The 20,121-nt window shown below is 53.4% G+C and overlaps 1 protein-coding gene across 2 annotated transcripts in view; it reads right to left on the bottom strand.

Moving 5' to 3' along the window:
• TSNARE1 (t-SNARE domain containing 1) overlaps positions 1–20,121 on the bottom strand; it is a 134,476-nt gene that overhangs the window by 86,731 nt on the left and 27,624 nt on the right. Inside the window, exon 2 of one of the 2 annotated variants that reach the window (XM_050801009.1) lies at positions 17,308–17,522. The exons of the other annotated variant lie outside the window; for it this stretch is intronic. The gene's annotated coding sequence lies outside the window, so the exon portion shown is untranslated. The remainder of the gene's footprint in view (positions 1–17,307; positions 17,523–20,121) is intronic. 2 annotated transcript variants of the gene reach the window in all.

Raw genomic sequence — 20,121 nt, 5'->3', positions numbered from 1 at the left:
AGGTTTCAGAGCAAAGTGAGCCTCACGCCAGCTGAGTACAGGCCCAAGTCCCTAGGGCTGGGGAAGGCGGTGTGACCGCCACGTTCCCTCTGAGCAAGATGCCTGCCTGTGCCATCCAGCCCCGCCAAGAGCAGGGCAGCACCAGGACACCATGGCCCCAGTGGGCCCCACTGCCCTGCTCAGAACAATCGGGACCCAAACAGCTCTGGTGGCTGCGGATCACACCTACCAACACCCACCGCATTAGGAACTCAAACACACCCTTCTGAAACCGTAGTAATTCATTTTAAATAACAAAGCTCTTACTGTGAACACAGAGAACATCTTTATTAAAAACCACTGCATTTTCCAAAACAAAACCCCTCAGGGACAGCGGTGCCGCCCTACAGGCGTAGCACCCTCCGGCCCAGCAGGACTGCCACACTCACAGCTGCTGCTGGTGCAAGCTGCGGCTGCACCGAGCTCCGCCCGGGGCACATGAAGACGTCCAGCCCCACGCAGGGAGGCGGCAGGCAGAGCGGTGCTCAGCCCCTCTCTCCACGGGTCTCAGGCCTCGCATGCCAGGTACCTGCCCAGTCCCCTCTCTCCACACTGCCTGGAATGGGGAGGTGGGCGGGAAGTTGGGTCTCAGGGGAAGACAGGAGGCAGGAGATGTCTGCTGCCCCAGGGGAGGGTGGGCTCCGAGGGCAGGTGGGATTCCAGGAGCCCCGAGTGAGAAGCAGGTCTCAACCCAGCGAGCAGAGAGCTCCGCACACGGGTCGGGGCCTCATCGGGAAAAGCTCAGATGTGGAAGACAGCCCAAGACACATGCGGGAAACACAGCGTGGAGGAAACAGACACCATCCAAAACTTCAACACGGAACAGCGCGGCAGCCGGCACTTCCTTAACACTTGGCGCATGGCGACAACCACAGAGGCGCTTTACCGCTCGCACAGATCCATCCGCACAACCCTCTAAGCTGGGGCCACCATTGCCTTTACCTCGCAGCTGAGGAAACTGAGGCACGGAGAGGTGAGGTAACTTGCCCAAGGTCCCCCAGCTGGTAACGGGTGGAGAAGGCTTCAGACCCGGGCAGTCTGGTTCCAACGCCTATGTTCTCTGTACGGCCCTCAAAGGAACGAGCCCAGATAACAAAGGCTGTGTTCACAGCCCCAGCACAGGAACGGGACGGCCAAGAAAGGGACTTTCAGAGAACACAGAGGAGCACCGAGAAGTCAACACTGGGAGCAGCAGCGAAGAGCTCCGGAGAAGCGGCAGGCAGAGCAAGGGCCTCCAGAAACCGGAGCACGAAGACACGGGGAGTCCCTGCACAGGCACTTCTCCATCGGAGGAAGGGGAGCTTCAGAAAGAAGGACGGGAGAGCCAGGGGAAGAGAATGGTCAGGAACAGCATTCGCACTGATCCCAGCCAGAGCTCACTCAAGCTGGGTAGGGGCCCCTCACGCCCCGGGAGACCTCGGGACACCCAGACAAGGAGACTGTCCACAGGCAACCAAGTCCCACATCCAGCACCAGAGGCCACGGTGACTGGGGAGATCCCCACAGCTCCAGTGCGGGGAGAACTAGTGTGAGGGCCATAGGAGGCCATTTCCAACGCCGGGGGTCCCCAGACCACCCCTCCACACATGCTTTCTTGGGGAGGTACTCGAGGGTGAGCTTTGCCAGAACCAGGAACCGTGAGGAGGGAAGAAAGCCTGGACCGCCTGCAACCAGAGGAAGCTGAAGGGGACCCAGGGCAAAAGCTGTGCCCAGGCAAGGAGGGCAGCCCTCTGACAGGGCCCCAGGAGAACGTTCTAGAAAGACTTCTTCAAGAAGACAAAAGCCGAACTGCTGATGTGAAGGAACGTGAGACTGAGAGCTAGAGGAGGGCTTCAGGCTCCTAAGAAGTACAAAAAACACCAGGCAAACAAAGGCAGTTACAAACTCCAGGGAAAACCAAAGGTTGAGCAGAGAAGAAAATCATCCCGGTTTCCTATGACTGGGCTGATTCCAGCAGCACATGTGGTTCTAATTAGGAAAGCCCTGGTCTCCTTGAGAGTGTGACAGCACTGCAGCTACACCGGGAGGAGGGGAAGCAGGGAGTGTGTGCATACGTGTGTGCGTGCATACGTGTGTGCATGCCCCTGGGTGTGTGTGCGTGCATGTGTGTGCCTGTGTGTACCTGTGAGACAGCAGGTACTTGTGTGTGCAGACAGACCTGAATCCTCATCTTGCAAGCTGATAATGCGTAAACATTTAAAAAATCAACTAGCAATAGAGGTCTTTTATTTAGAGATTAACATCAAAAGAATCTACTAGAAGAATCAGACATAGATGAGTTTGGGAAAGGGGATGGAGGGCGACTGGGGATGACTGTTTTTCTTAATTAACTTTGTACAACTCATTTAACTCATTTACTCTCTAAACTACATGCACGTGTAATTTTAAAGTATTAAACCTTAATTTGTAAAATTCCAATGAAACATCATCTAGAAAGACCTGTCTGGAATCAAGGGGAGGGCTGTTGGGGGGGTATGCCTTCAGCAGACAAGAGCCAGGTGAGCATCCAGGGCTCTCCTTAAATCCCTGGGAGGTGGCCCCAGAGCACCTAGCTTTGTCCCAGGTGGCCATACAGGCCACTGGGAGACACAGCTGATGCAGGGCATGGCCCAATCCTACAGATACACCCTTTGTGCCCCAGTGCCACCACACCAGCAGAGCAGGCCTGTCCTGGCCTCAGGATATGAACGTCCATGGAGGAGCCAGCACAAGCCGTCTTGGGCGAGGGTTGCTGCAGAGGCTTTCAGAGAACTCGGGGAGGGGTGCTCAAACCCCAGGTGGGGAGGGTCCAGCAGTCCCAAGAAAGTGGCTCAAGGGGGTCCTCAGCACAGGGTACTACTTGCCATCATCTAAAATGATGATGAGGCACTGAGGGGGGTCAGCCAGGCCTGACATGAGACTTGTGTTTGGGGAGCTCCCTCTGCTTCAGGATCGAGAGCAAGCTGCTGGGGGCACGTGAGGGGCTGGCAGGGCAGTGAGCAGGTGGCGGCAGGAACCAGGACCCGGGCAGGGAGGGAGGGAGGAGCTAGGGACTGGCACTGAACCCAGGCAGAGTCAAGGACAAGCCCCAAGTTCTGGCCCAGAAGGCATGCGGACAGTGCTTTGACTTCCTCGTGCCAGAAAGTGAGGGGCGCCGTGTGCAGGGATGAACGCAGAGGGGCTCCCACAGGCAGGCAGATACCCAAAGCCCTGGAGGTGGGGCTAGATGCAGAAGGGGAGTCCGCTGTGCAGGGACAGTTGTAAGGAACAGAACTCCCAGGGAGAGAAGCCACCGTGGAGAGAAGAGAGGGCCCCACAGACGACACAGGAGATGGGGACAAGTTGGGGGGATGTTAACCGGAGGTCACAAAAGCCACGGCGGAGGCTCCATGAGACTGCAAAGGGCAGCGGGGTCTGCTGAGTTTCAGGACAAGGAGGAGCAGCCAGCGGCCATCACTGCAAAGGGCAGCAGGGTCTGCTGGGTTTCAGGACAAGGGGGAGCACAGGAAGCTTGAGGAGGGCTCATGAGAGGTAGGAGCACTCATGGGAGGAGGGAAGGGATTCAAGTCTGAAAGAGCTCAGCTGAATCAGAGCTGGAGCCCCCAGTGGGCACTGGAAGGCTGCCCAACTCCCCTCTGCTCTGGCCAGGCACGCGGAGGGGAGTGAAGATTCGTGAGCTGCTCAGCCGCCACCAAAGAGACCACCTGACCAAATTCACAATTTCATTTCACTGCACACGGGAACATGAAACACCTCTGTGTCTGCTCAGCCAACTCAGAGACAAAGGCCAACCTGTGGGAGGGGCCACCGAGTCACCACAGGCAGAGGCAGCTGGTCTGGGAACACGTGTCTTCTGCCTACTAACGGCCCCACCCAGCCAGCCACTTTGGACCCCTGGGGACACCTGGAACCTAGTGGGTGCAAGCCCCCCATCGCTGGCAGACCACAAGGGGCCACAGGGTACTGAGCTGTACCAACCCAAACCCTCCAGGTGCCCCACGCTTCCACTTCCCTCCAGTGTCCGACTCAACCCCCATCCTGCGCTGGTCCAGCCCTCCCCAGTACTGCCCCAGCCAGCAGTGGCCCCTGTGCCCACACCGGCACCCAAGCTCTCTGGGAGCTGGGCCCTGTCCTGCCCCAGCCTCAGCTCTTGCTGCGCCCCTGCCCCACGCCCTTGCTCTCTGGGGGTTCTGCCTGTTTCACCCAGGCTGCCTCCCACCTCCGTGCTTTTGCCCAGGCTGTGCCCTGGCTTCCCCCATGTTGCTCCTGCTCCTCCACCCCGTAGCCAGCTCATGCCCCCACCAGGCCAGCCAGGTGCTCCCGTCCTGACCTTCCTGCCCACACCTGACCTCAGAGCCCGATGCTGACCACACGTCAGGCCGAGCATCGCCACGCTCCGTAAGACGTAGACGCCCACCTGTTCCCTGCCTAGGGGAGGCTGCACACCTGCTAGAACGGTCCTCACCCAGGGCTGGCCCGCTCCAGTGCGTCATCACCCCAGCCCTGCCCTGACCTCAGCACGTCCCAGCAGGCCAGATCAGAAACCCTGTCTCCTGTCCCCAGTCAAGGACCCCCACAGGGTCGGTCCACCCTTCACTGAGGGGGAAAGAACGAGAAGCCCAGCCCTCACAGGTGCTGAGCCAGTGTCCTGAGACTCGGCACCACTCACGTCACTGGATGCCACCCGAGTCCATGAGGAGGTGCTCTCATGCTTCCCATTCACAGGGGAGCCGGGAAAATCCCCAAAAGAGAATCTGACTGGCCCCCGGCCACCCAGAGCCTGCCTGCCTCACCTGCACCTGCTCAGCAGGCCCTGGCCAGGTGCCTCACTTTTGTGAGCAATGCTGATCCTCACAACACTGTGAGGCAGGGGTTATAATCCCATTCAAGAAGAGGACACTAAGGCCCGGGGTCAGCCAGCTGTCAGTGCAGGGCATGAAACATGCCAGAAGGCCTCAGACCCCCTGGCCGCAGCATGCCACTCCTGTCCCAGCAGGAGCGCACTGCCAACCACAGCTGGCACAGCTGCCCTGCCAGGAGGAGGGGTCAGCGCCCAGGCATGCTGGCTCGCTCAGGTGGGACTTCACCCTGATACCACGAGATCCTCCCAGGAGTGAGGTGGGTGCAGGGAAGGGCCGTGGCACACAAGCCAGGAAAGCAGCCGGGCACTGTGGGATGCAGCCTCGAAGGCCTGGGCACAGCAACAGAGGGAGCCAGGCCTTCCCAACCAAAGCACTCTGCTGAGTTCAGGACATGGTGGTGCCCCCGAAGCCTCCAGGAGAAGGCAGGCCAGCATAAGGGCTGCACATGGGCAGGGGACCCAGCCAGGGCCAGCGCTCAGAGGAGGGAGGGCTGCGCAGCCAGAGGCACGGCCAGGAGGGGATGTGGCAGAGAACAGGGACGAGGCTTGAGGGGGACATGGAGTCTCTTGGGGGAGTGTGGCAAGGGCAGAGCGGGCACTGGCTGAGCCAGATGTGGCTGAGGGCCTGGGCAAGGGCTGCAGAAGCCATTCGCAGCCCAGCTGGGCGGAAGCTGGCAGCAGGGCCAGGCCGGAGGGGTGGGCAGAGGCTGCCAGGCTGTTTTGCCCAAGAATGGCCCGAGCCCCAGGGCTGCCTCAATGAGGCCACACAGGGGCCATGGACAATGCCCCACTTGCTCCCAAGAAGGCTTCCTACCGAGCTGCTTCCGTGCCCACCAAGGCCAGCCACCAGCCCCTCCGGCCTTGTGCCCCTCAGGCTGGCGCCGGCTCTTCCCAGGGCCCCCAGCCCCCGTCAGCCTGAAGGGAGCCGTCTGTCCTTGCACTGCCCAGATCCTGTTTGCAGGGCGCCGGGGGAAGTGGCAGTGCCAGGGAACACCCACTTCAGGCGTGCCACCACCCTGGCAACTCAGCCTGCCCCTGGGACAAAGCACCCAGGCCCAGGAGGAGGGGAGGCCAGGCAGCAGGCCAACCCAACTGCCCACCAGACTCCCAGCCCCAGCTGTGGGGCTGGGTCCCCAACTCCTGGGCTGTGGGGCCAGTGCGTGGGTCTTGAGCCCCTCAGTCAGACTCCCCAACAGGGCCTCTGAGGCAGGGGGCCGGGCCCCACACAGGCAGAGGATATCCAGACTGGGCTGCCCTTCCCCCAGCCGGTGGGAACAGTGTTCTCCAGGCCAGGGCTTCCAGAACAGCCCCAGCCCTTCCGCCTGGCTTGAGAACAGGTCGCTCGCAGGGCCAGGCCCCACAGAGGTCGCATCAGCTCTCCTGCCCTTGGTTTTCTCATCTGTCAAATGGACAGCAGTCCCTCCCTCACCTTCGGGCATGCGTTCTCTGAACCTCTGACCCGGGCACCATGGCGGGGACACAGCAGCTCCAGACAGACCTGGCCTGCTCTCGAAGACTCTGTGCTCCAAACAGGGACAGACAGGAAAGCGGCATCATGCTTGTCCCATGGGGGAGGAAACGATGAGGGCAGCTGACTAGATGTGCCTGGTCAGTGAGGGCACCAGAGGCCCCTGACAACTCGGGCTGGAGGACATGAATGCAGGGACGGGCTCCTCGGCGAGCCCAGGGCTGAGCCACCAGCTGGGACATGCAGCAGCAGAGGCAACGGCAGGAAGTGGCGCTGCCTCCCAGGAGTGAGGGCACCGAAAGCAGCCCAGGGCCCACACCTGGACAAGGGGCCAGGGCAAGGGCGACCTGTGGCCTCCACGGTGCCCACCTGCGGACCCAGTGTGGCGGAGTGAATCCTGGGGCAGGCTCTGGCCCCAGCTGGGCTGCTCACGCACGGGCTTTCTGCAGCCCCCAGCCTCCCCTGTCCTCTGGGAAACAACATGGTGACGGGGGTGGAGCTGAACTCGCTACCAGGGAGCTCAGGCTCGGGTTTGCCCTTGGCCAGTGGCGGGCATGCTGCCCTCCCACTCCCTCAGTGAGCCTCAGGCGAGCTCCACAGACAAGGCTGGAAAAGATAGAGGGAGCTGCCAGTTCATAGGGAGCAGACGCCTAGATCAATGGCCAGACCGCGGCCAGCACCCGCTGCAGACCACCGGAGCCCTCGGCTGCGCCCCACCACAGGGAGAGACCACAACGGCGAGCGCCCGCTGCAGACCGCCGGAGCCCTCGGCCCCGCCCCACCACAGGGAGAGACCACAGCGCAAACCTCCGCTCCCCGAAGCCTGCCCTTTGGGGGAAACCATTTTCCTGGGCAAAATGAAACTGCAAAGTTCAAGAGGAGAAACTGAATGATGGATGAGGCGCCCTGATCGCCTGCAGCAGGAGAGCTTGCTGTGCAGGGCAGCTGCCCACTGGGAACCTCCACAGGTGGCCATGCTGCAGCTCCTCTGCCCGGCACGCAGCTTTCACCACACCTGTAACACAGCCTCTCCACAGGCAGCAATCAGACAGCGGCACAGGAAGGGGCAGTCCCAGGGAAAGAGAGCGCCTTATCTGGCATCCCACTCTCAGGCGGGAAGAGACAGGCCCAGGACCCCAGCAGAGCTGTGGCCTCAGGGGTTGCTGCTGGAGCTGTCCTCCCACCATGAATGAGCTGACTCCCTTGCTTGGCCTCAACAGACCCATGTTGACAGCAGTAGGTCACCTCCCTGCCCTGGATATTCTCGGCCTCTTTAGACTTCTCTGTATAATCCCTAAAAGCATTCAGTGTAAGGCAGAGAACACCGTCTGAGCCCACTTTCTGCTGCTGTAACAGAATGTCACACACAGGGGAGTCTGTAAAGAAAAGAGATGGCCTCAGCTCGCGGTTCTGAGGGCTGGGAAGTCCAAGACGCAGGGGCCTCCAGTGGAAGAGCACACAAGCACGGGAGGCCGAGAGCAAGCGGGGGCCGGCGCTTCCTCTCATCAGGAGCCCACCCCCAGATACGGCAGTGACCACGACCCAGTCACCTCTCAGGGATCCCACTCTTCATACCGTCACAATGGTGACCGGATTTCAGTGAGCTGTGGAGGGGACACTCACACCACAGCACAGTCCCAGTCCAGGAGCAGAAGACCTAGAAACGTCCCAGCTCAGCCTCTAGCTGGTTCTCTCTAGCCTGCTGTGCCCCAGCAAGTCCCAGCCCTTGAATCTGTTTCCTCATCTGTAAAATGGGACCAAGAAGGGAGATCTCAGAGGGTGGGCATGAAGACCAGTGAGATGAAACATGTGAGACACTCTCAGGTCCCAGGCAGGAACTCAAAGCCCAACTTTCAAGTCTCTGGACACTCGGGTCCCTGGCCCCACCCTAATGCATAGACACCTAGAAGGGGTCCTGGTCCCCCAGAAGCCCACAGCCACCATGCTATGCTCAAACAGACCAGTCTCCAAGCCACCAGCAAGGAAGAGGACCTTCTGTCATCTCCCCACGTGGCTGTGTGAGGGCTGTGGCTCCCTGTGCACTGGTATCTGCCAGGGATGGCCCTACAGGGAGAGCCATCCCAAGACCACATGGCCCAGAGGAAACAGCAGGGCATGGTGAGGAAGCGGGGAGCCTCTGGATCCTGTTTCCTGGTTCCTCCAGCTCAGTGTGGAGGCTGCTGGCCCTGCCCTCTGTAAGAAAATGTCATACGGTTCCATCACCGGTGGAGGTGGCCTGGGGAGACGTGGTCTTTTCGGCAGGAACCAGAGAGGAGAGGGAGAAGAGATGTGGGTTAAAGCTCCAATTCAGGGTGCACAGGGGCCTCGTGCCCCTCCCCAGCCCCATGAGCCTGGCTCCACTGTACCCTTTCCCTAGGCCACCCTGAGCTTCTCACCAGCCCCTACAGAGCCCCTTCAATGTGGCCTCTTGGTCCACTGGTCCCTGTAGGAACATGAAAACACAATCTGAAGAAGGCGTTCCCAGGGAATCCTGAGCCGCCCAGCCTGCCACTCACCCTATGGGCCAGACACCACGAACTGGTCCCCACAGGAGCCTTCAAGCTGTGACTGATGTCCCCTGGACCACCCTCCCCTCTACTGCCCACTATGCACAGAATCCACCAAAATGGCACCCACCCATGAATGTGCCCTCAGGGTGCTCTGCAAGCCAACCGACCCAGAGACATCAGGGTGAAGACCACGCATGCCCTCGCATGAGACCGGGATGCCCAACAGATGGTGCCCTGCATCTGGCCACACCTGCTCGTGAGACCACAGTCTCGTGGAGATGTGTAGGACCTGTCTGGGGATCAAAGGGGACGATGAGTGATGACAGACAGCATGGTTCCAGGTGAGGAAGAAGAGTCACCTGTACCAGGAATCCTCTAAGTGAAACCTCAATTTTTAAAATGAGAAAACAAAACCTGGGGAGGGAAAATCACTTATCAAGGTCACAGGGACAAAGCAGATCTAGAATAAGGTGCCTGGCATCCCATGGCCGCAATGCTTTCTACTGCCCCACCTTCCACACTCAGGGTTCCCAGGTGTTCTCCCTGTACCAGCACTAGGGCCTGATGTCTGCCCTCACGGCAGTCTCCCCCCTGGACCACGAGCTACGGAGGAAGAGGAGCGTGTCCTCATCATCCTACCCCCCACACTGAGCACTCCCGCGCTCACTCGCCAAGCAGTGGTGCTCGATTAGAACTTGGAGGAGTCAGCGTGAATTCATAGTTTTTAAGATGCACAGAGAAATACAGATATAGATGTGTGTGGGTATATATAATCACACAGGCACACTCATTTACATAGCTGAGTGTGTACATGACAGACAGCTACTCCCTAGCTTTGTCCACTGAGAGGGCTGAGACACTACACACCCCCATAGCAATGGACACACCCAGCACAGAGCTCTTGCTTCCTAAATACCACTCTTCACCGACAGCAAGCAAGAGATATTAAGATGTCTTAGAGAAATGGCTGACTCCAGGGCTACAGCCAGGAAAGTATAAGTCTGGAGCACGGAGCATGCTGTTATGCAAAAGAGTAAGGAAAAGCTCAAATAAAGGGAGGGGCATCTCAAAAGGACATAAGAACCAGCTTGAAAAGGCTGTCCCTGGCCAAATGTGGACAATCTGAGCATTAAAATAAATAAGAACTGTATAACTCATTGAATAAAATAAAAATCCATCAGTCCACACAGTTACAGATGAATAAGTAGGAAAAAAACAAGAAGAGCTTTTCTTTAGAGTAGAAAGCCAGCTAATAACTGTGGAAGGAATGATGGAACCAGAAACCATCAGGATAATCATTCACTCTGGTAAAATGTCCAACGGATGTTAAAGCTAGTATGTGAAGGTTTGATGAATAATGGCATATTTACATCATCGCAAAGGATCTTCCCTGAGATACTTATTAATTAAAAATGTAAGAAAATAATTTTACATAAGAGAAGGCTGGTAGACATCACCTTAATCAAATGATCTAAGTCAGCATCATCAGCCATGGGACAAGCCAGCACCACGTATCCCTCTTACACGATGCACAGAAGAACATCACTTCCGTGATCTTCCTGCCCAAAGTGTGTGACTGTGAGAAACGGCAGAGACACTCAGACTGAGAAGAACTCACCAGCCATCTTCAAAATGTCAATGTCCTCAAAGACAGGCAGACTGAGGTGTTGTTTGAAATAAAAGGAGGCTAAAGAGACAATCACTAAAACCAACACAGGATCTGGGATTTCACGGTACTAGAAAGGACGTTTTGCTAAAAAGAACACAATTCAAAAGGTTTTTCCTGTGAATACAAACACGACCTTTAGAATGGAGAAGCCTACTGTATCCATGTCAATGTCCTGATCTGGATCACTGTGCTGTAGCTATATACACTGTCTATTTGGGGATCAAGGAGCATCACGTCTGCAACTCACTAACAAGTAGTTCTGAGAAAAATCATACATATATATACACACACAAAGAAAGAAAGACAGAGAGAAAGACAGAAAGACAGAGAGAGGGGAAGAAAGAATAAACCAAATGAGAGACATGTTAACATTTGGGAAATTTGGGCAAAATATACACAACAAGTTTTCCTGTTAATCTGGTAACTTTTCTTTAAAATTACGTCCAAAAGTTCTAAATTAAACCTAAAATTAAAACTCACTGGAAATTATTTTTTAATCATAGGAATAACTGTAAAAGGTGCAAGCACTGAAAAGTGCAAAACATTACTAAAAGAAAGTGAAGAACATGGAGATGAGTGAAGGTACCTACCATGTTCATGGACAGGAACACTCAAGACTGTGCAGCTACAGCAGCTGACGGTTTTGCAGAGGAATTTGGCCAAACGTTTCCAATGTGCCATAAATTGTCCCAGGGCACTGAAAATGAAGGGAAACTTTCTGATTGCTTTTTTTCTTTTTTTTTTAAGATGGAGTCTCGCTCTGTTACCCAGGATGGAGTGCAGTGGCGTGATCTCGGCTCACCACAAGCTCCATCTCCCGGGTTCACGCCACTCTCCTGCCTCAACCTCCCGAGTAGCTGGTACTACAGGTGCCCACCACCACGTCCGGCTAATTTTTTGTATTTTTAGTAGAGACGGGGTTTCACCGTGTTAGCCAGGATGGCCTCGATCTCCTGACCTCGTGATCTACCTGCCTCAGCCTCCCAATCTGATTGCTTTTATGAAGCATGTATGACCATGTCACCAAAACCTAATAAACCTAACCTAAAAACAAGAAAAAGAAAAAATTACAAATGAACATCTTATAAATATTTATGCAAAAATACTAAATAAAACACTAATAAATAAACCCAAAACCCCTCTGCTTGTTTTTCCCAGGAATGCAAGGCTAGTTCAACAAGAGGACACTCATCAGTGCACTACACCATATTAACCTAAGGAACCTATGGGGAAAAGCTGGTGAGTTTCTCCACAGATGTTAAAAACAGGATCAACAGAGTTCAATGCTCATTCCTGATGAAAACACAGAAGCTGTCTTATAATGATAAAGAATCTTTCATCCTAAATGAGCACCTTACTTAATAAAAAACACTAGGAACAATTCCCGAATATCAAGAAGGAAACAAAGGTGCCGGCTATCTCCAGTCCTATTCCACACTGTTCTGGTGGTGTCAGCCAATGCAGGTAAAACAAGAGATCAACAAGACATTAAAAACAAAGAAAGAAATGAAACACGATTCTCTCTGCTTGTAAATGATATGACAGTATACTTGGAAAACCCTAGCAAAACAATGTTAAAATCTGAACAATGAAAGACTTTGGTAAAGTATCAGGATATAAAATTAACATACACAAATTCACAGCCTTCACATACACAGAAACCAGTCTGAGACGGTCATGGTAGGAAAAAACCCATTTACAACAGCAACAAAGAACACAGTATACCTAGGAATAAATTTAACATGAAATGGGAAAAATCTCTTCAAGGGGACTTTAAAGTATTTTAAAGTTCAGAAAACTAGAACTGATCAAATAGAAAGCTCTCCCTTGTTCTTCAATAGGATGACTGCATCACAAAGACGTCAGTTTTCCTATCGCAATAAAAATACCAACATGCGTTTTTATGGAGCTGGATGGGTTGACAGGCAGTTCATCACAGGCAGTTCATCTAGGAAAACAAAGACACAAGAATAACTGGGAAAACACTAAACAAAAAGGGCTCACACTTGCGGACTTTCAGAGTCCTAGAGAGTGAAGTCCTGACACACGTTACAACAGGAACGGATCCTGAAAGCACCGTGCGAGGCGGAAGGAGCCAGACACCAAAGACCACACATGTGTGATTCCACTGTCACGAGAGGCCGCAAGATGCAAATCCACAGAAACCGAAAGCAGACGGACGGATGCCGGGGTCGGGGAGGGGGACTAGGGAGTGACTGCTCATATATGTGGGCTTTCTTTTCAGGGTGATGGAGATATTCCGGCATTTGATAGTAATGAATGTACAACACTGTAAATAGACTAAAATTCACTGAATTATACGCTTCAAAAGGGTGAACTTTAGGATATGTGAATTACATCGCTATTATTAAAATGCTAGAAAGCCTCTATAATTAAAACTGTGCATGAAAATATAAATAGACCAATGGAATAAGGAAGAAAGTCTAAAAATAGACCCACGTACATATGGAAATTTAGTATATGATAAATGCGGCATCACAAATCAAAGAAGGACTTTTTCGTAAATGGTGCTGAGACATCTGCTTAGACATTAGAAAAAAAAATTGGTTCATACCTCACATAATAAAAAGAACACACTCCAAATGGATCACGGCTATCAATGCAGAAAAGACAAAACAATGAAAGCATGGGCAGAAGAATGAATTCTCCTTTAACCTCTATGTAGGGAAAAGTTTCCCAAGTAGGACTCAAAATCAAAATACTATAAAAGGAAAGACTGACGCAAGTCACAGCTTTTATAAAAGCAAGCAAACAAAAAAACTTCTGCATGGTTTAAAAAAAAACAAAAAAACAAAAAAACAAACAAAAAAAAAACACCCTAAGCAACGCAGAAAGACAACAGAAGACAAGCAAAGACAAAATATTTGCAACATATGCCAGAGACAAAGGACAAATATTATCCTTAACATATAAAGAGCTCATAAAAACTTCAAGGAAACCAAAAAAAAAAAAAAGGGCAAAAGACACAAACAGGAAATTTACACACAGAGGATATAAAACTGGTGCTTAAACATATGAAAAGATTGTTCAAGCTGACTCACAACTAGAGAAATGCAATGTATACTGGTTCGGAGAGTTCCCCTTCTGCCTATGACTAGGAAGCTGGAAAGAGTGCTGCCCGAACCTAACAATATGAAAAGGCCTGGACTCATCAGACGGCTGAAGCATCAGGGCCATGGAGTAGCCTGAAACCGAAAGAAAGAGAGTCCCAGGAGAGAAGGTGGGAGCACTGGCTTCTGCAGCAGAGAAAGGACGGGAGACCCCAGGGGCCACCCAGGTAGGCAAAAAGAGTGAAGCCACCTGGGCGGCCACATGCACTCACAAGCTCTTCTCCATGGGCTCAAGAGAAAGCCTAGCACAGGACAAGGCAGGACCCCTGGGGCGCAGGTGCCAGCAGACCGGCGGCCCTGCAGCTGAAAGACAGGAAGCCCCTCTCCCCTGAAGAATAAAAGCCCAAGCCTATGGGTTAAGGGCAGCAATGGCTGAGCCCTGTGGCCCCACGGCATCCGTGAACACCCACAGTGGCTAAGAAAGGGTCAAAAAGCACTTCATGTCTCCGGAAAAGGGGCAGGGCGCCTTCCTGGGCCCACCACAGGACTGCAGGAGAGGCAGAAAACACTCTCCTCTAAAGACCAGCAAAGGATTCAAGCAGAGTTTAACTGCCGCAGGGAGAGGGAAGGGTCTCCGTGAAACCCCCGCTCCTGAGACCAGGCCTGCCTGAGACTGAGGCTACAAGGAGACAACCGTCACCCAGCTGCCAGGCTCCCAACAGCCAGCAAATGAACCTCCTGCTGCAGGAGGGGAAACAATGTGGGGAGAGACCACCTCTGTATCTGCAGCGTGAGCACGGGAGGAAGCCCAACGCTGTGGAGAGTAGGGCAGGAACACCCACCCACCCCAAACACCAAGTAACTCCAGGGGAGTCTGTAACCGGGTCATATACTGAGGGTAAAAACAGCTGCAGCAAAACCCGAACCCAGGCCAACCCCTGACCAGCTGGACTCAACCCCACATAAATGGCCTAGTATAAGGGGAATGCCCATTTCTGAGCATAAATATTACTTATCTCAGTCTGAAGTCCTATATCTGAAGTCAAAATCAATCAAATCAATCAAAAAGTACAAGACGCACAAAAACATTAGAAAAAGCAAACCACTGTCAAGTAACAACACAATTAGCAGAGCTGGACTGAGGAGACCTCAGAACCATCAGGGAATTTTAAATAACTATGGCTTCTATGTGAAAGGCCCCAGTAGAAAAGATGGACAAAATGCATGAGCAGTGGGGAAGTTCAGCAGGGAAATGGAAACTAACAGAGGGTCACAGGGAAATGCCAACAATTAGAAACACCAGACAGAAATGAAGAAGGCTTCTGCAGCTCTGCCATAGACTCAACACAGCCAGGAGGGAAAAGTCAGTCAACCTGAAATTACCCAAACCAAAACATAGAGAAAAAAGTGAAAAAGGAAAACAAAAGACAAGCACCTACCAGCCATTATCAAACGTCCTAGCAAATGTTTAACTGGAATCCCAGAAGGTGAAGAGAGAGAGAGCAGTGGCAGAGAACTTTCCAGAAAGAATGAAAGGCATTCGCTCTAGACTGAATGTGTCTTCCAAGGTTGGAATCTAACTCCCAACCTGAAGGTGTTAGGAGGAGGAGCCTTTAGGAGGTGACAAGATCATAGAGGTGGAGCACTCATGAATTGGATCAGTGCTCTTATAAATAAGACCCCAGAAAGACCCCTCACCCTTCCACCACACGAGGACACAGATAGAAGGCCCCATCTAGGAACTGGGACATAGGCCATCACAGGACCCAAATCTGCTGGCACCTTGATCCTGGACTTGCAGCCTTGAGAACTGTGAGAAACACATTTCTGTTGTCTAAGGTATTCCGCTATAGCAGCCTAAACAAGCTGAGACAGTATCATCCCACAGACCCAAAAGGCCAGGCATGGTGGCTCATGCCTGTAATCACAGCACTTTGGAAGGCCAAGACAGGAAGACCACTTGAGGCCAGAAGTTCAAGACCAGCCTGGCCAACAAAGTGAGACTCCATCTCTACAAAAAAATAAAAAATAAATTTAAACATTTGTTGGGCACAATGATATGTGCCCAGCTACTCAGCAGGCTGAGGCGGGAGGATCATTTGTGCCCAGGAGTTTAAGATTACAGTGAGCCAAGCACCACCGCACTCCAGCCTGGGGGAAAGAGTGAGATCCTGTCTCAAAAACAACCACCACCACAAAAAGCTCAGAGAACACTATGCAAAATAAATACTAAATAAAAAAGGTGAAAAACACGTAGAGATATCATACTGAACCTGATGAAAAACAAAGATTAAAAAATCTTGAAGCTGGCAAAGAAAGAATACAAACCGCATGCAAAGAAATGAAGAATTACAGCCGACTTTCCCTCAGAAACCATGCAAGCCGGAAGACAATGGAGTAACATCTTTAAAGCGCTGAGGGGAAAAACAACAACAACAACAACAACAACAACAAATCTGCCAGCCAGAATTCTATACCCAATGAAAATGTCTTCAAAAATGAAGTAGAGAAAAAAAGCTGCTGACCTAAGTACCTTTGGAAAACAGCATTCTGACTGGAAATGTCAGACTAAAGCAAAAGGAGCTGTATAAAAGCACAACACTTCTGTTGGCAAAGCTGTTTCTCACAGGCACAGGAGGACATCATTACAGATCCTACAGACATTCAAAGACTAATGAGGGAATATTACTAACAACTTTTTGCCCATAAATTCAACAATCTAGATGAAATCAACAAATTCCTTGAAGGACACAACCCTGAACAGCCTTGTATCTATTAAATACACATTGAACTGGGAGTTAAAAACCTTCCATTAACAAACACTCCAGGCCTAGAGGCTTCAGAGCAAATTCTACCAAACATTTAAAGAAGTAATACTAAATACATAAACTCTTCCACGAATGGGGGAAAAAAAAACCCTGCAGGAAGCAAAGGCAGGTGAGTGGCTGCCAGGGGCAAGGAGTGGGCATAGGGATGGACTGCAGGGGCAGGGGAAGACATCCTGGGTGGTGAAAACGTCCGGTATCTTAATGGTGGTGGTGCTGTACGACTGTATACATTCATAAAAATTCACTGCACACTTAAGAGAGTAAATTTTATTGTATATAAATTACACTTCAATAAGGCTGACATCACAAAAACAACCAGACAACACTCATTAACCATGACAGCAACTAGGATCACAGCCACCCTTGCGAGGAGGGACCGGGCTGGAAAGGAGCACAAAGGTGACTTGCGGGTGTTGGAAACACTCTGTTTCTGGATCGAGGTTGTGGTTCCAGGGATGGACACACCTGCAACAATTCGTCAGGCTGCATACTTAAGATAGGTGTCTCTTACCACACATGAGCTGAACGCCAACTCTAAAAAAATGAGTATGAACACAACATTTTTAGCCTAAGCTGAGGGTTGGCAAACAACCACCCACAGGCGCTCTGCCTCATCTGCAATAAAGCTTTGCTGGCACACAGCCACGCCCATTCATCCATGGGTTGTCTATGGGCTGCTTTTGTACCATGGGGCAGAGCCGGATAGCTGCAACGGACACTCTGAAGCCGGAGAACACCAACACATTTACAGTCTGCTCCTTTCCAGGAAATGCATGATGACCCTGGTTTAAGCAAATGGAAGAACAGGGCTGCCATCAACCAAGGAGACGAAGGCCGTGAGAGCAGGTGGTGGATTCTGAATTCCGCTTGGCAGACACTGACCTTGAGAAGCCACTCACTGGAAACACAGTATGGGCAACTGAACACAGGATCTGATCTCAGGGGAGAGGCTCGACTGAAAGACCCGCCATGGGAGCCTGACTCTGCAGGTCCCCAGCCCGACAGACGCAGGAAGGGCCCTGGGCATGTTCACTGCAGCCTGGGCTGCTGGGACCTGGCATCTGGCAGCAGAGCGGGAAGAGCCCCACAGCCGCTTGCTGAAAGAATGAGAGAAAACCAATGAAGGATGAGTGGGAGGGAGAAGGAAAGGGAAGCGCTGGACAGGCTGGGACACGGAGGATAACCATGAATTCAGCCTTACAGCAGACACAGGATGGCCCTCTTTAAGGGTGGGCCCACTGGCTTTGGATGGATGGGAAGAGAAACTGGGCCCCAGGGACAGACAGAGGCTGCGGGGTGGAAAGAGTGTGCTGGCTTCCCTCACCCCTCACGTGAGCAGCAGGGGGCAAAGGGGCTCCTGCCTGGGTGGCCCCTGGCACGTTCCCTAGCCTGTGTGCCCCTCTTCTGTGAAATGGCCTTAACAGCAATGCTGGAGGATGAGCTGAGCTCACATACGTAGAAGGGCCCAGAACATGCCCACGGCCCCCTCCTGAGAAGACCACCCCACCAGTGCCGTTTCCTTCCCTGCTGTGCCCCTCCCAGCAGACTCCCCCGGGCCTCCTCTGCGGCGTCTTGGCCAAGGCCCTGCCCCGACTTCTGGATGCTTTTTCTTGCTCCGCTCCCTCCCTCGGCCCCTCCATCCCACCCCTCAGCCTGTCCTAGGCCTCCCCCGTCACCTGTCTGCGGAGGCCCCTGAGTGGGTGCCTCTCTCTTGGACTGTGTCTGTGTCTCCCTCAGCCTCTGTCTCTGGGTGTCACGGAAGAAAAAGAGGAAGACGTGCCTCGCAGGACCAGGCAGCAGGCACGTGAGCCCCGCCTGGAGCTGGGCGCAACTCCCTTAGGAAGAAAACCATCTGGTCTCTGAAGGCGCTGCAGGGTGCAACCTGGGCTACGGCCATGGGAGTGGGTTCAGGCCCAGCCGTGCTGCCACCTTCAAAGGGCAGTTGGGTGGTCTCAAAGGTCCAGCTGGGCCTCACATTGACTGGCGGCTGTGAGAGAGGAGGCTGGGAAAACTCCCACTGGGGAGGCCGGCAGCTGGATGGCAGGGCCGATCCAGACTCCCACCAATACCCCACCTGGCCCAAGAAACCAGGACACAGGCATCAAAGACAACATCAAGAGGAGTTCACTGTCGTCCTCCAGGAAGAAAACCCAGCAGGCCTACAAGCTCCACGGGACCCTGAGACCACACCACCATCCCACAGCTGACGGATGCTGGCCCCTGCTCTCTGTGACGCCCAGGCCCCCACCCCTCCTTCTACCTCTGACACGGGGACCTGCCACAGGAGAGAGAAAGTGAGTCAGGCGAGGAGGGGCCGAGCACAGAAAACCACCAGAGACCCGCCTGCTGCCCATCGGGGCGAGACCCAGACCTCCGGGATCCAAGAAGACGGCCTTACCCACTCCAGGCAGAGGCAAGCGGGCACACACAGGAGAGGGAAGTAGGCAGGCAAGGGGGGAAGCGAGGAGAGGGACGGCCGGAGCTGCTGCCCATCGGGGCGAGAACCAGACCTACGGGATCAAAGAAGATGGCCTTACCCACTCCAGGCAGAGGCAAGCAGGCACACACAGGAGAGGGAGGCAGGCAGGCGAGGAGGGAAGCAGGGAGAGGGACAGCTCGGGAGGAAGGGCTCAGAGCACAGCCAGCGACACCCCCAGGGGATTAAAACATCGACAAGAAGAAATACTGCAGGCATCAGGTAATACACTGTGTGTGTGGAGCAAAGGGGAAGTCTCCAGGAGGCCTCAGTGAGGAAAAAAATTAAAAGACTAAAGTTCAGGCCAGGCGACGTGGCTCATGCCTGTAATCTCAGCACTTTGGGAGCCCGAAGCAGCCAGATCACTTGAGGCCAGGAGTTTGAGACCAGCCTGGGCAACATGGTGAAACCCCATCTCTACTAAAAATACAAAAGTTAACCAGGCGTGGTGGCCCACACCTGTAATCCCAGCTACCGGGGAGGCTAAGGCAGGAGAATCACTAGAACCCGGAGAGGCAGAGGTTGCAGTGAGCTGAGATCGTGCCGTTGCATTCCAGCATGGGACAGAGGGAGACCCAGTCCCAAAAAACAAAAGAAAAAGAAAAAAAAAAAAAAAAGACTAAAGTTCACTCACTGGGGACTTGGCTTCCAGGCAAATCACTTTAGAAGTGGGAAATGCAGCCGGGCGTGGTGGCTCAAGCCTGTAATCCCAGCACCTTGGGAGGCCGAGGCGGGCGGATCACGAGGTCAGGAGATCGAGACCATCCTGGCTAACTCAGTGAAACCCCGTCTCTACTAAAAAATACAAAAAATTAGCCGGGTGTGGTGGCGGGTGCCTGTAGTCCCAGCTACTCGGGAGGCTGAGGCAGGAGAATGGCGTGAACCCGGGAAGTGGAGCTTGCAGCCAGCGGAGATCGCGCCACTGCATTCTAACCTGGGCAACAGAGCGGGACTCCGTCTCAAAATAAAAAAAAAAAGGAGTGGGAAATGCATAAATTATGGCCCCTGGAGAGTTTTCTCAAACAAAGACCATCTGAAAAGGGGAGAGAGGCTCTGAGAAGGCTCTGGAAACTAGTGGGGGCAGGGAGGGGCTGGGGCGGAGGAAGGAGGGACTCAGCTTGGCCTGGGGAACAGGCGCCAGCCTCGGAGCTGCCCTGGGAAGACCCCACACACATCCGACGGCTGCTACCAAACCAATCCACATTTGACAGAACCTGCCA

Source organism: Macaca thibetana, chromosome 8 (assembly GCF_024542745.1).
Source record: "Macaca thibetana thibetana isolate TM-01 chromosome 8, ASM2454274v1, whole genome shotgun sequence".
Classification (NCBI taxonomy): domain Eukaryota; kingdom Metazoa; phylum Chordata; class Mammalia; order Primates; family Cercopithecidae; genus Macaca; species Macaca thibetana.
Note: the sequence above shows the minus strand (reverse complement) of the source record. Positions and strands in the feature narration are given on the sequence as shown.